General features: G+C 39.3%; 1 long non-coding RNA gene across 1 annotated transcript; it reads right to left on the reverse strand.

Annotated features, from left to right (window-relative positions):
- Window positions 1-215: 215 nt before the first annotated feature.
- Window positions 216-2,748, reverse strand: LOC139130447 (uncharacterized). Its single transcript, XR_011551857.1, has 4 exons — window positions 2,672-2,748; window positions 1,861-1,930; window positions 529-598; window positions 216-415 (listed from the first exon to the last, which is right to left on the reverse strand). It is a non-coding gene; the product is annotated as an uncharacterized lncRNA (long non-coding RNA).
- Window positions 2,749-3,005: the final 257 nt, after the last annotated feature.

Genomic DNA, 3,005 nt, shown 5'->3' on the forward strand with positions numbered 1-3,005 from the left:
TCCAAGGTACGATGGTGATTGATGAAAGTTAAAACATGTCTTTCATACTCTACATCGTATAGTTTTAATGTTGCAGCTATAATGATGAGGTGCATCTTGATATCGTGCACGAAAAACATTGTTTGTAAACAAGAAACTCTCACAGGCGCAGTTCCGACGACTTTTTGCCTTTAAGAAATTTCGCAACACATGGTGGCGTACATCGTTACCTGGAGGGTCTAAATGCAGACGTCGCAAGAAGCCGGACAGGATGGTCCGTGTGCTGAGCAGCATCCAGTTACACAACAGGGACACAGTTCGCTGCTAATCTCCCCGCTCTCCCCGATGGACGTGATAGCCCTTAGAAATTCCAACTGGAACTGCCTACTGGGCCACAAATGGATTTTTATGTGGGTTGGCGTGTCTCGAAAATTCCCTGTAAAACAAACACAAAAAGGTGTGTGTAGATGCATTTCGCTGTGAAAGCCATTGGCATAAAGTAACACAAAGTTGGTTACGCTGATGAAAGGGAGATAATACAGCACTGACCGAAACATTGCGCCGTTGAGGCGACTGTAAGTATCACCGCCAATTGCAAAAGGACATGCATGGTTGCAAACTGCAAGAAAAAAAACCGACAAAAATTTAGTAGCTTCGCCTCCGCCCACTTCCTCTGGGCAAAATGCTTGATATAAACAATATACTGTATACATATATACTGATTATGTGCACTAATCAAATACTTTACGTATACACGTACATATTCTGATAAATACGTTCAATATACTTAATTATATCATACCAGTATATTGATGGTGCAAATACAGCGATCTGATTGGTCGAGACGAGAAAAGAATCGTGGTATATTGGCGATATAGCTTGAGATATTAGCTTGAGAAAAATTCCTTTTATGACGTTCCACGCCAGAATTTCAATATACTGTTATGATATAATAGCAATAAATCACACCCAGAGACGGTATACCACTCGATTTGACCATTTCACTTCATATATGCACTCGCTATCGCTCGTGCATATATGTCGTGAACTGGTCAAAATCTCGTGGTATACCATCGCTGGGTGGGCTTTATTGCTTAAATATACTGGACGTATATAAAGTATTTTGACCTTTTTTCTATGTGTTCAGTGTCAGGACCTGAATGTTACCGGTAAGGAAGAAAGCATAGTCTGGCGATGGAAGGGTTGCGGAGTGATCATATCCGTTTTTTGATCGCCATATTTTTGAGCTGTTTTGAATCAGTATCTGTATCCCGATCCATAATTCGCTAATTAATGACCTGAAGTTAAATTAAGTGTAACTAATCTTGCCCTAAAAGGTACTTATATATTTTAAGATTCCTCCAAAATTTGATTGTTATTAAATATTCATGGAAGAACATATATCTGACAATTTTTGAGACACCGTGGACCAGTGGTTAGGGTAACGGACTCAATATCAGAGGATGGTGAGTTTCGAGACCCGGTTCAAGACCCGTTATGTCCAGAGTTAATGGACTCACTGTCGGAAGACGGTGAGTTCGAGACTCTGCACGGTGTTGTGTCCCCGAGCAAGTGCTCAGTACTCCATTGGGGGTTTATCGGTTATGCGCACCTCATCCGGTTATTGCGCTAATGCCCGTTGGATGATGGACTGATAAAACAAAACTAAAAGTATCATGAATGACCCCCACCCCCGTATGAACGTTTTTCAATACTTCATTTTTGATCCCTTGTTTTGGAATCCGCCAAGAACGCATTGTCTCATTCAATACAGTTCATTATAGTGATATGAGCAGATCACACTGTTAGCACAGACAACTGGTTTTATATTAGTATAATGTAAGAACGCTGTAAAGGAAAAGATGTAGAAAATTAACTTACATAGGTTGTACAACAGCTCAAACAGGGTCCGGTCTGAAATGTTTGGATGCGTTTTGGATATTACTATCACCTGGAAACAAAAAAAGTAAACGGGTGTTTTGGCGATACTTTTATGTTCTTGCATTGCAAAATTTCTTTTGGCCCTCATATTTACAAGCGTTTTTACACTACAGATTAAGAGTACCGGAAAACAAAGTGTGACGGCAATACTGTACACTTTCCGTTCATTCTAAAACTTCAACAAATTCTGTCTATTTATCGATAGATTTTCTATCAAACTTAAGACGGGGGATACCATTTGTTTTATCCTTGCTGATTGTATTTGTCGATTTGTTGTCCGATATGTTTTTGGTCCGAAATACATCACAGCCCGTGGTAAGACATTAAGTGGGATTTAAAGAAGCCGTAGATGTTACTGTTGACGGTTTTATTCACTGATTTTGTTTTGTATGTCCATTGCAAGTTCTTCCTCTACTCACCTTCCAAGGCATATTGAAATACCTACCATTTAGCTTGTCAACATATCGCCAACACGTGTCAAATGCACCGTTATTGTCTACGTTTGAATTCTAGTCCTGACCACAATTCACTTACCAACAACAACATATACTGGAGCTTTACGGCAGTGTTCGCCTCGTAAGTGAAAGACTTAAAGAGTTTTGCTCAGACTTTCCTAAACGAAACTTCTTCAACGTATTAAAAAATATGAGAACCCGAATATCCGTCCCGGAGGTGCATTGTACTTCATGAGTGAAATAGGACAACCAAACATGAAATGAGACACCAAAACACATAAATTTAGTATATTTACCAATTCAGTCGTTCAGTGCCACTCCACTTGGTCTGCAGCAAGTCGACGGCTTCCAGTGGCATCTTGATGACTTCAATACTGACGTTATATAGACTCCATATGCGTGTCAGCTTTAATCAAGTCAACATTTAAATGCCTCTTGTGTGGCAGCAGTAACAACAAAATATCATAAAGATTTATGCTTTCCTTTTTTATTGTAAAAAAAACACACCATCGGACATTATTTACACCTTTCACACTGTTTTCTGATCGTACGGCTGATGATATAATTTAAGAACTTTGTTGGAATTTTGATCCTTATAGGGCAAGTAACTTTTCACTATTTTTGTTCTTC

The sequence above is a fragment of the Ptychodera flava genome, chromosome 4 (genome assembly GCF_041260155.1).
Source record: "Ptychodera flava strain L36383 chromosome 4, AS_Pfla_20210202, whole genome shotgun sequence".
Classification (NCBI taxonomy): Eukaryota; Metazoa; Hemichordata; class Enteropneusta; family Ptychoderidae; genus Ptychodera; species Ptychodera flava.